The 12,823-nt window shown below is 36.8% G+C and overlaps 1 protein-coding gene across 5 annotated transcripts in view; it reads left to right on the top strand.

The window, feature by feature from the left end:
• The window catches only part of sona (sol narae), a 131,994-nt gene that overhangs the window by 38,441 nt on the left and 80,730 nt on the right, over nucleotides 1–12,823 (top strand). Inside the window, exon 2 of one of the 5 annotated variants that reach the window (XM_069499876.1) lies at nucleotides 383–452. The exons of the other annotated variants lie outside the window; for them this stretch is intronic. The gene's annotated coding sequence lies outside the window, so the exon portion shown is untranslated. The remainder of the gene's footprint in view (nucleotides 1–382; nucleotides 453–12,823) is intronic. 5 annotated transcript variants of the gene reach the window in all.

The raw sequence follows: 12,823 nt of genomic DNA on the forward strand, positions 1-12,823 counted from the left end.
AAAGTGACGGCAAACGTTATGTACCAAACTGAAATAAAGCTCCAAGCTTTTTAAATAACGTGTATTTCGTCAAAGTTTGCCTTTAATTTATTTGCGTTTTTTTAAAATCTATAAACTAACGCTTGGCTGCAATCAGACCTGCTGGCAAGTGATGATGCAGCTTAAGATGGAATGAGCTTACTTAGAAGATGCCTATTCACTCTTGAGTCTTGACTTGAAGGCAATGCTTATTAAAAGTGAAGGGAAAAACTGATGCCGGAAGGGCCATCCTAGCGGTCCATGGAATTTCGATTACGTACCTACCTTCGATATATTTTACTTTTAATAAAATTAGCGTACCTACTTAATTCAAATTACTAATTGAATTATTGTTTTTTTACAGGTAAGTTGGACACGAGGACGAGTATCATAATAAATCATAAGTACCGCCCAATATTATTAAGCTACACCAGGTATATTTTCAGTTTTAATTATAGATTAAGTTTGGTAAAGCGTAGGAGATAGAGTAATTGCACTGACGGTTTTTGTTGCCAGAATCAAGACTGTGTAATTGTCTGTCTGTCTGCTACCTTTTCTCAGATAAACGCTAAACCGATCTTGACTAAATTTGGCTCATGTATCATGGAGATGGGCATCCTAATACTGTCTCATTTTCTGGATTTCCTCTTATCTCAGAAAATCAAAGAGTTCCCACAGACTTTTTAAAATACGAGTAGGTACATAAATCCAAGCGGACTAAGTCACGTGAATCAGGATTCACAGATTCATGTCTACTGATTTAACTTGTATGTAGATATGTGGTATTAGCACAGAATAATCAATTTAAATGTTGTTGGTTGTCGTTAAATAAATAATAATAAATTAAGTACCGACACTGGAGATTCCCAGGTCCGAAGATTCTCAAAGAATGCGGATCGCACGCATCCGTTTCGATAATGCGTGCACCTTTATAAGTAAATGTGAAGTAAACATGACCTTTGGTAACGGACACTAATTTAATTGCAGCTACATAAGATTCACACTAGATGCACTAAATGTTCTAGAATTCTAGATTGTTTAGGTATGTAGTTAATGCCTAACAATTATTTTACCTCATGTGTTCATTAAGAGCCTGTGAATTATTTATATTATTACTCACGAGATATAGCCCGCGGCTTTCTCTGCGTGATTTGGGATTTTGTAAAAATCCCGTGGGAACTCTTTGATTTTCTAGAGTAAAAACGCCATGAAAACAGACAGACACAAATATATCGGCTTGTGTGAAATATAGAGCCTCAATAGCTCAACCGATAAAGGAGTGGACTGAAAACCACGGGACTGAAAAGGGGGTCGACAGTTCAAACCCCGCCCGTGCACTATTGTCGTACCTACTCCTAACACAAGCCTGACGCTTAGTTGGAGAGGAAAGGGGAATATTAGTCATTTACATGGCTAATATTCTTTGTTATAAAAAATAAAAAAATGGCCGATTCTTCTCGCTAGGAAGAGCCTTCCTAACCAATGCAATGGTAGATTCATTTAACGATTCAAAAGCACTTCTAAAAGTTTATTTGTATAAAAATCTTCCTAATTCTTTTATTTAGGTATATATAAAACTGTTATCTTTACTAGTTTTAAAATACGCACGAGCTCGTTTAAGTCTTTTGTATGGTCGCCGACGCATACAGAGTCAGCGCCCACTAAATGTTAATCCGCTAACTCATTACCTAACATTTATTGCGTGATTAGTTTGTTCAACATGTTAAGATGTTTCTAAATTATCAGATCTAAGAAGGCTAAGATTTATTTATATTTAGGTAAGAATATTAAAGAAGCGCGTCATTTTGGTATTTCGCACAATTCTGCTGAGTGACTTAGCACCGGGAGAGTCAACTTTGTACCCACTCAGTCAACTGTGCACTTTGGTCATATATTTGGTCGTATAAATAAACAGTACCCGGCAGAAAATATTGTACATCGACCTTAGAAAGAGATGTGGTTTCGTAGGGCGTTGTCTCTATCGTTGAGCCCGACAAAACGTCACGTAGGTATGAGTGACAGAGACAAGCCGAAATCTCAATCTAAAGGTCAATATACAATATTTTCTGTCATCTATTGTATAGGTACTAATGTAATTGTATATTTGATAGATATTGTGGAAAAACTGCATATTTTACACAAGCTGATATCTCTATAATATAAAAATGAATCACCAAATGTGTTGCTCATCGCAAATCTCGAGAACAGCTGAACCGATTTCGCTAATTCTTTTTTTATAATATTCCTTGAAGTACGAGGATGGTTCTTAGGGAGAGAAAAATTTAAAAAATTTGAATCAACTGTTAGGCGGAACAAAGTTCGCCAGGGCAGCTAGTATCTCATAAAATTGGTGATTAAAATGCTTCACCAAATAAAAAAATCATCAATCATTTTCTTATTTATAAAGCTCTATTCAACTGAAAGAACTAATTAAAATACGATTTTTGAACTCGGTTTTAGTAATACAATTGCATAGATTAGGTATTTCGATTAATCTGAGATTTAATTTCGATCTGTCACTGAATTAGTTTCGGGTACAATTAAATAAGTTCTAACTTTTTACTTTTTTAATAATAGTTATTTTTTCGCTTTTATATAACAACAACGTAGTTTGTAACTTTCTTCATAGATGATTGATATAGCGAATAGACGCAGACGGTACCTATTATTTGCTTGACAGTTACTAATAACCATGGCCAATAAGCTTTTGTTTGCCACATATGGGTACACACCTGATAGTAAGTGTCAAGCCTTGGGCATACATACTGCGTAACTGCAAATATGTACAACTGCAAGACAGGACGTCATACTGAAGGCGCGTGTATTATTGTAATATACGATACTACATAAAACACGGAGGGACTTGTGGCCAAATTGACTGGACACGATCACCTGCGGGATAATTCGCTAGCTCAGTGTCTAACGCTGAATGATAGCCACCGACCTCATTTGACATTTATTTTTAATCCATTGAAGGTTTTCTACGAAGCACTGTTTTAGTGTCACACAGTGAAGCATCAATGTAGAACCAACCAATGTCAAATGAGCTCAGTGGCTATTACTCAGGTTGAATACCAAGTTAGCGAATTACGCCGCTGGATTAGCAACCTTGACCACGGTCAGTAACATGGGTGTCCAAAATCAGCTTTTTCATTCCTTCCATGCCTCGGAGAGCACATTAAGCCGTCGGGCCCGGTTATTATCACTAACATCTGATAATAACCATTAAACCTAAGAGTTGAAATCTTGTTTTCTTAGTCAAATTTTATGTGGAAGTATCCAGGAACTCACTGCATTATTATCCCAAGATAGCAACTAAGTATATGAATAATGGAGAAATTCAACGCAGAGAGAGAGAGAAAGAGAGAGAGAGAAGACGTCACTCTTCAGAGCGTGAAGGCGATGGCGCACGACTTCAACAGCGTAATTTCATATTATAGCTTTTCTTGTATATTAGAATTTCTAGCAGCCGCTTTCTTTGCACGTTTCCGTTACTCGTTGTATGTAGCCTAGCCTTAGCATGTTACACAGAGATTTATGAAGAATGTGGCAGTTGTAAAGACTAATGGGTATGCATAGGAGTTATTTTGTATTCAAAGTCAAAATATTCTTAAATAGGTACCTACTCAATCAAATTTTGTGCTGTTTACTTCTATACGTAACAAACAACCATTCAAATGGTATTGTATAGGATTTTTACTTTAAACTTAGTTCAACCTTATAGATCACTAGCTTATGCTCGCGACTTCGTCCGTGTGGGCTACACAAATTTCAAACCCCTATTTTATCCCTTTAGGGGTTGAATTTTCAAAAAATCTTTCTTAGTGGATGCCTACGTCATAATAGCTATCTGCATGCAAATATCAGCCCGCTCCGTCTAGTAGTTTGAGCTGTGCGTTGATAGATCAGTTAGTCAGTCAGTAACCTTTTCATTTTATACGTTTAGAAGATAATTCCCAACGTTGTTGGTTAAACCAAACAACTTCTGATGGGTGTTTAATTTTTTTGACATCTTAGTACATCGTCGTAGTTTCAATATACGTCCACAGCTGGACATGGATCACTTACATGAATTTCCACAAAACAATGGTCTTGTGCCACTCGTGTACAGTGGCTTCCATCGATTCGCTTTACATCGTCCGTCCACCTACGACGCTACGATTTCTCCTATGGGATCACCATTTCAAACCCATGGAAGTGGGATCTCAACATTTATAGGTTCCTTGAGTTATAGACTCAATTGCACAGTGCACACCCATTGCCACTTCTCTTCTTCTTCCTCTCCTTCTTCTTCTTCTTTTTCTTTTACTTCAATCACTCTCTCCTATACACTATAACCCTGTCCCCATTTCCAAAGGTTAACGGAAAAAATACCTCTAGGTGTTAAGTTCTCCTCTATACATACATTCTATTTTTGTGTGCAATAAGGAATGTAAAACAATCAAAACTAAAATTAAATGTTAAGTTAAATGTTGGTTCCTCTAGTTCTTTAAAGATTTCCTCATTTCTGATTTAACATCTACATAATGTTAATCATTTTTTGAGGGATTATTAAATTTGATTTAACTAACTTTCACGTACAAAGTAAATTTTGAAACAGACACAAAAGAAAGTGAAAGATGTTGAATTATCAGCCGAATTACGGATTCGCGCCACGGTCTGTTTTCACGTGGCCGATATAATACCTTTCAAACTTTGTGCGTCGCATCCAAAGTGGACTTTCTTCGACATCATCTTACGAAAGTGGCTTTTGAAATTCTATTGTCCTGTTACCTGTGGCCAAAATATTATTTGATATTTTCATTTGTTAGGTCACATCAACCCTGCTCGACATTTTTTGAAGCAAACTCGAATGTGTTTTGACTCGTTGCGTAAATATCTTGTATATTATGTGTGACTTAGAGTAATTTTCAATTTCAACTCGTTTTAACGATTGTTTTTAAAAGTTTAAACTAAGAGGGTTAATTTAGTGATAATAACAGGGGCCGATGGATACTTTATGGCAAGAAAGAAAGATAAAGAAGGGCTTTTAGAACTTGAACCAGCTACCGACTTGGGTGATCGTTGCTTATATACATACACAACATAGCTTAATATTTTCTCAACATGTGCAGACCGCATCGACACTTAGGTTCTACTTAGGTACTAAGTATTAAGTAAGCGTTTGATTCGTTAAGTTAAAGTTAACAAAACATTAGCAGACCTTGGCTTTTACTGGCTGCTCTATCTGATCGTGCGTCAATATAAAACACAAGAAATACAAAATTTAAAAGATTGCTTGAATAATTTTGCAACAGACATCAGCTGTTTGTCTCGAAAACGGATGACCGCCCTTGACTCGGTTGACGAATCAATTCATAACTTTCTTCTTGGTTGCTCAATGCTTAGGGTACAAATGACGAAGCGACGTGAAATACAAATCCGTTTCCATGTGTGGCAGAAATTTCAAAATTCTTTTCTTAGGCAGAGATTTCTCCTCGGTGGGCTCAAGGCACTCTACGCAGTCGAGTCGAAATGATACGAAGCGTCAACTTTATATTTAACAACTTATAAATTTCAGTCCTATCTGTACAATAGTTTGAAGTTTGAACAGTACCTGCGTTGATAGATCAGTGAGTCAGTTTTTCATTTTAGATATTTAGATAGAAGATATGTAAGTTCAATTCACTTTAAAGATCTTTAAAGTGAATTGAACTTACATTCTTCTATCTAATAAAGAGTGATATTGAATTTTTTTTTACAAATACGTATTTACCTAGTTAAAGCAGGTATATGCACGTGAATATCCCTAGTTAATGCGAGGAAAAAATTTCGACAAAATAAAACCAAACTGGCGCGACAGCGTGCGTCACAGTGCGCATTTGTGTTTTTTTATTTGGGTTTTCACAAATATGTAGTCGATGTGTTGAAGATCATGTTCAATTTACTTTGAAGTACGTTTTTTTTTTTTTTTTTTTAATTACGTTTGTCACAATTGATGCTTTGTAGTTTTATTTCTTACTAGCTTATGCTCGCGACTTCGTCCGCGTGGACTATACAAATTTCAACCCCCTATTTCACCCCCTTAGGGGTTGAATTTTCAAAAATCCTTGCTTAGCGGATGCCTATGTCATAACAGCTATCAGCATGCCAAATTTTAGCCCGATCCGTCCAGTAGTTTGAGCTGTGCGTTGATAGATGAGTCAGTCAGTCAGTCAGTCACCTTTTCCTTTTATATATTTAAGACTAGCTTATACCCGCGACATCGTCCGCGTGGATTTAGGTTTTTAAAAATCCGATGGGAACTCTTTGATTTTGAAAAAGGACCCCAGGTGGGTTCAAAACTAGTCGGGCTTACGTCGACTAAACACGTGAGTAAAGCCGGTGTGTGATATATGTATAAGCTAACTCTGTACCAAATTTCATCAAAATCTGTTAAGCCGCTAGCTGACAGACAGACAGACAAACACACTTTCGCATTTATAATATTAGTAGGTATGGATTTTGATAATAATGGTAATTGCCTTTTAAAAAGTCTAGCATTCATGGAAATTCCTTAAGTACGCGACAGGTCGAGATGGCAATCGGGGTATGAGGTGGGAGGACGCCCCGCACTCCCGCACCTCACCCGCAACGAGTTAGCGCGGGGGCTGTGCATGTGTGCGGGGCGTTCTCTCCCAGAATGCCATCTCGACCTGTCGCGAACTATAGGTATAGGTAAATAAGTAGTCTGTCGACTGATTTACGTTCATGATTTGAGTAAGGTCATATCTATATAACAGGAAATTCTTTGGAAACTAATGTTATCAGGGAGGACGACCAAGAGTTCCTCATGCTACAAATCAAAATACATAATTATAACCATTGATAATACCATGACAACATAGCGCGCGATAACCTTAATATAATAGCATAGGTAATTTTTTTTAAATATATAGTACAGTACAACATGTTTCTTCGATATCAATAGTAATCCTGTTATCGCGAACGGATGTCATTCGCTTGTTTTGTATGGCCACCGACATGTTTTACTTGAAAATGTATCACAAAAAATCACTAAGCTTTATTCGCAAGAAACTAAATACTTACATTCTTGACCTACTTTAAAGTGATAAAATAACGCATATTAAGTTCATACGTGCACGTAAAACACGTGAGGGTGTTTATAATAAACGACCACGATATTTTAACGATACGACGTTCTATCTTTCTTCTAATTTAGTGCAATATTTTTAGTGTCAACACTTCGGCTAGATTGCTGTATAAAATTAGTCGATTATGTTATGACGATTGTTTGACTAGTCGTGGTTGAGCTAATATTTTCACGGATATGATTTAGGCATCCGTAAGCATATCCTGCAATAGCAGTTTGCATGCGGTAAGTAGAACGCGCCGTTTCAGCGCGACATACAGCCAAACGCGATCGCCGCTTCCTTTAGTCGAAAGATTTTTTTAAATTGCAAGATTTTTTTTTTCAAATAGTCGTTGCGTATAAGCAGAACTTAGCTTATGTAAGTTACTTTTTTAAAATTGTCGTTGCGTATAAAGGGCAATCGTGTAATTTAGGCGGTTTCTGCATGTTTAATGGTTTCCCCGGCACTGCGGCGGTAACGGGAAGGTAATTTGTGGCATTCAGCGGGGGTCAAAAAACGTTTCATATTCCTTAGCGGCAGGAGGTATGCCATTGACGTATGCTGACTCTACCAAAGCGCTTTTGGATCTCAATACTTTAACATATTTTACTTTGATTACGAGTAATAAAATATATATAAATATAAATGACGTACTATATGAATATGAATATGAATAACGAGTATAAATGGTGAAAAAATAAAGATTTTTTTGAAAATATTATAACTAAGGTGCGCGACAGGTCGAGATAGCAATTGGGGTATGAGGCGGGGGGACGCCCCGCACACCCGCACGTCACCCGCGCTCGCCCGCACTTATTCGATTTTCCAATCCATCAGCATATTTTCTCTGACATATAATTAATCCCTGCAATAGACATCTGCCCCTCAAATCTACCCCTGTCATCTACCCCTCTGAGATGTTGGTACTATTTTAGGGTTCCGTACCTCAAAAGGAAAAACGGAACCCTTATATAGGATCACTTTGTTGTCTGTCTGTCTGTCTATCGGTCTGTCAAGAAACCTACAGGGTACTTCCCGTTGACCTAGAATCATGAAATTTGGCAAGAAGGTAGGTCTTGTAGCTGACATTAGGGGAAAAATCTGAAAACCGTGAATTTGTGGTTACATCACACAAAAAAATTAAATTGTGGTCATGAACTAATAATTAGTATTTTCAATTTTCGAAGTAAGATAACTATATCAAGTGGGGTATCATATGAAAGGCCTTCACCTGTGCATTCTAAAACAAATTTTTATTTATTTTTATGCATCACAGTTTATGAATTATCGTGCGAAATGGCGAAAAAATACGACTGTAGTACGGAGCCCTTGTTGCGCGAGCCTGACTGGCACTTGGCCGGGTTTTTTTTACTTTTACCATCCCTTGGGCACAGTTCACGACAGGTTCTAACAAAACGTCGAGTATTCGACGTCACTAGCAGGTGTGAAATGTCAGTACATTTGACGCTAGGTAGCCCTATTTTTCTTTGATTTCACGTCTCTATAGCCTTCTATTTGACATTATTATTATTATCGTCGATTCACGACCAAACTGAGGGTTCCCTCACTCTGCCTTCTGCCTTGGGTACCTTTTTAATTGGGCGACATCAAACACAGCTCTCCGCTTTCCTCATCCACCCGTTCTGGAATTCCAGAGATTTTGATCAAGCGCAACCTGGTTATTATTGAAAATTGTTTAAATTAGCACAAAACTGTAAAAACGGAACCTACAAATCTTTATACATAATATATACGTTATTTCAAGTCACATTCGTTTCGCAAAATCGGATACACCTTGCATAATCACTGTTCGCACGGTCCCGGTCACTACTCACTCGCAATGTGTATTTTTGTAATATTATACCCACTTTTGTGTTTGACGCAACCGGCCGACTCTGCGAAACCCATAGATAGATGTTTCGACAGTAACTTATTGTTTGACAACAAATTGGCCAAAATATCCTACAATTGTCGGCCAATAATTCACGATAAGTGCGTACTCGAGGTTTTGGCTTTAAATTTTGAACGAAATTGCTCAACGCGTTGCCAAATCGATCGAAGATGTTTGTTTAAATGCAATTTTTACAAAGGTCAGTGGCTACAGTTGTCCTTGATTTCGTCTAGCTAATCTAGCATTACTAATGTTTCCTACTTGAAAATATCTAATCTATCTCGTAAGTATATAAGGATTCGCAAGAGCTGTCATGAGTCACAAAAGAATCAATACTGAAAATTAAAGCATCGAAAAAATGCTGACACCAGAGGTCAGCGCTGACGTGAAATCTGTAAGGGTTAGTATGAGACTTTACATCTTGTCAACGTTGATAGAATTCGAGCGTCGATTCGAGAAGGAGTTAAGGCATACTTTGACGTTAGTGCTTAACGTCAAAGTGTGCCTTAACTCCCTAGTTCTACAGACAGCTCTCCAAGCGGAAATCTTGTCAAATAAAAATAAGGGTATTGAATGCGTGACTTTAAATCAAGAATGTTTAGGGCCATTTTACTCTGACATTATTGTGGTCGCTATCAACGTTATCGAGATGTACCAACATAAAATCTCATAATACCTAATCCTCAAGTGTTTTTACGTGGCAACCACTGTTAACATAACTTGCATTTTCAGTGCTGAAATATGTGCCTATGACAGCCCTAGCAGCTCTTTAGCCTTTTACGAATTTTGTGCGACCTCCTTCCTATACTTACTACGCATAATTTAAACTACATACTTCCCTCATCTCATCTAAAGAAAAATATAGAGCGATTCATGCCGCTCGAATTAGCCAAATGCCAACATATTAACCTTAAACTTAAGTCACGGCGAACATAAACAACATTCCACGATAGTGCAGTGTTATGAATATATTACATAATATATGAAATTGTTATATATGTTATATGTTATATTATATAAAGAGGTAATGTCGTTAAGTTTGTTTGTAGGGGGTAATCTTTGGAACTACTGAACCGATTTTAAAAATTCTTTCACCAGTAGAAAGCTACATTATTCCTGAAGGATATACGGGATCTTTAAAAACCTAAATCTACGCGGGCGAAGCCGCGGAGATCAGCTAGTATGTTATATAGAGACATTCGGGAAAAAATCTGAAAACCACGAATTTGTGGTTACATCACACAAAAAAAATTTAATTGTGGTCATGAACTAATGATTAGTATTTTTAATTTTCTAAGTAAGATACTCAACTATATCAAGTGGGGGAATATGAAAGGTCATCACCTGTGCATTCTAAAACAGATTTTTATCTATTTTTATGTATCATAGTTTTTGAATTATCCTGCAAATTGTCGAAAAAATACGACTGTAGTAGGTACGGAACCCTCATTGTGCGAGCCTGACTCGCACATGCCCGGTTTTTTTTCAAATAAATTAATCTTATGCTCAACCTTACTTTGAGTGTTAATTATTTTTCAGGTCTGCTTATATTTTGAAATCGTTGTTGTTATGAATATACCAAAGGTACATGAATACGGCAAGACAGATGTGGAAATTATTATTGAACAATAGAAACATAGGTCATACGATAGGGTACATTGTTAATATCAAATACACTAACATAGGCATAGGTAAGGGTATGTCATATAAACTTTAAATAATCCATATTAGCATAATTGCTACATAGATTGATGAATGTGATTCCAAAGATACGTACATCATCGTTTACGTAGTTTAAAACAATTCTTTACACGGACGGACTGCAAATGATGGCAATAAATCAATGGAACATCTCAATTCCTTAGAGTCAAAACACACACGACACTTATCATCGGCGACCAGCGACTTGGCGATGCTGCATCGTATTTTGCGTGGTATTAAAATGACAGACGAGAGAACTTCAAAAAGTTGCGGCTGACGTTCAAATGTGTGCTGGGGGAAACTGCAGTTGCTTTAACGCTTCCAATTTTTACAAACGAGTGGGCGAGAGTCATCGCCGCTTCGAGCTTCCGAAAGGGATCAAGTCGCAGGTCGTCGATACCAAAAGTATCGTGTGTGTGGTGACCCTAAGTCAAGGCGAATCGGTCAATTATTTTATGTCATGAGTATTATTTATTACGATGTTTCCTAAAGACCCTTCCTGGATGATAAGCTTATGTTGCATCCGTATAATGACATATGCCGACGCCTGTGGTAACCTTTTCATGGAATGTCCATTGTGTTATTGTGTTAAATAGCATGTTTATTTGCCTATTTACAATCGCTTTACATATTATAAAATTAGGTACATGAAAATAAATTTATTCATTGATTTAATTTTAATATATTTATAGAACGGCTATCTATTCCAATATCATTTACCCATCACAATATTATCACTACCAGTACCTACCAATCACTACCCGCTGTGCCCGCACTACCCATTATAAAATATGCGAAAGTGTGTTTGATTATTTGTTGGTTTGTCGGTTTATTGGTTTGTCCTTCAATCACGTCGCAATGGTGCAACGGTTAGATGTGATTTTTTGCATGGGTATAATAAAGGCCTGGAGAGTGATCTAGGCTACTTTTATCCCTCAAAAATAAAGAATTCACACATGACTTTGAAAAACCTAATTTCACGTGGACGAAGTCACGGGTATCAGCTAATTAAGTAGGATATAAAAAGAAAAGTCTCACTGACAACAACGTCTTGCCCAAATTCTTGCACAAAGAAAGCTGAAATTTTGCACGCAGAGCCTTTAAAATGTAAGCAAGCAATAAGATGGGATTTTTCTAAATTCCTACGGGAGCGAAATCCGAATAAAAATCGTGTTCTTTGAAGCCGTCAAAAGTATGACCATCAAGTTATGTCCGTAATTTTTTTTAATTTAAATGAAGACATCTATCTATTTAGTATTGAAATTAGCTTATATGAAGAGGAAATTCGATATCTTAACTGTAAACTTGTAACTATAAAGTGCTATTTTTTATAAGCATCGATTGCCATCTGACCTCTGCGTTCTGTTAGAGGCAAGCAGGCTAATAGGTTTTGTTAATGATAATAGTCAGCGGGGATATTGATGTCATTTAAAGGTGTGATATTCGTATATTTCAATTACGTATTTTCAATAAGGTTCTAAAGGTGTGATATTCGTATATTTTCAATAACTAGCCATGTTTCTGTCAAAAATCACATTTAAATAAGCATATTTTATTGAAAAATATATTTAATATTTATGTACTTATTTTAATTTTAAATATAGTTAGTAAGAGTTTTAAAAGGAGTGTATATTTCGAGCACGCTGCATATTAATGAAGTTTGATTCTTATTTAAATACTAACCAATTCAAAAAATGAAATTTTGTTGATACGCTCTAGAAAGTAGGTATCTATATGGTTTGCCAGACTTCCATATAAAATCCGTAAAGATACACAGTAGATCTTTGAGCCAGTAAAGCTGTGATTCAAGAATCAAACTTTGTTTTGCATGGGGCGCGTTGGGGAGTGTTCGTAGGAGACTCCTCCAGCCATTGACGCATTTTATATTGAAGTGGCGAGGGTGAAGCAAGGGGAGAGACATGGCGTGGACACGACGTGGGTACCCAAATGAATTTTCAAAAATCCTTTTTTAGCGGATGTCTACGTCATAATAGGCATAATAAGCAATTTGCATGCCAAATTTCTGCCCGATCCATCCAGTAGTTTGAGCTGTGCGTTGATAGATCAGTCAGTCAGTCCCCTTTTTCTTTTATAAATATTT

This window comes from Maniola hyperantus, chromosome 7 (genome assembly GCF_902806685.2).
Source record: "Maniola hyperantus chromosome 7, iAphHyp1.2, whole genome shotgun sequence".
NCBI classification, from domain to species: Eukaryota; Metazoa; Arthropoda; class Insecta; order Lepidoptera; family Nymphalidae; genus Maniola; species Maniola hyperantus.